At 28.7% G+C, this 307-nt stretch overlaps 2 protein-coding genes across 18 annotated transcripts in view; one reads left to right on the plus strand and one right to left on the minus strand.

Moving 5' to 3' along the window:
* LOC119635054 (modifier of mdg4-like) overlaps positions 1-307 on the plus strand; it is a 38,910-nt gene that overhangs the window by 19,693 nt on the left and 18,910 nt on the right. The window lies entirely within an intron of this gene.
* The window catches only part of LOC119635056, a 3,315-nt gene that overhangs the window by 1,787 nt on the left and 1,221 nt on the right, over positions 1-307 (minus strand). The gene's annotated exons all lie outside the window — the stretch shown is intronic.

Here is a 307-nt window from a genome sequence, read left to right on the forward strand (position 1 = left end):
GATCGATTTTCTAGTGGGCAAAAGTGTATAAATCGCAAAAGAAAAACTAGAGTAAAATAAATAAACAAGTGTTCCTTAAGAAAATTGCAAAGATTTTGCACTTTTAAATTTATTCTGCACCAAAGAAAGTTTGATTAATTATAAGGAGAAAACGTCATCGAAAACAAAAACAGAACGAAAACGACACATTTTGTTAAAGAAAAAAAAAGGACTGATAATGAAGGGCTTGTTGATTGACACGGTCTTAATATCACATAGGTGTTGGCATAATTCTTCGATTTAATTAAAATAACTAAATGATTCATTT

This window comes from Glossina fuscipes, unplaced genomic scaffold, assembly GCF_014805625.2.
Source record: "Glossina fuscipes isolate IAEA_lab_2018 unplaced genomic scaffold, Yale_Gfus_2 3, whole genome shotgun sequence".
In the NCBI taxonomy this organism is placed as follows: Eukaryota; Metazoa; Arthropoda; class Insecta; order Diptera; family Glossinidae; genus Glossina; species Glossina fuscipes.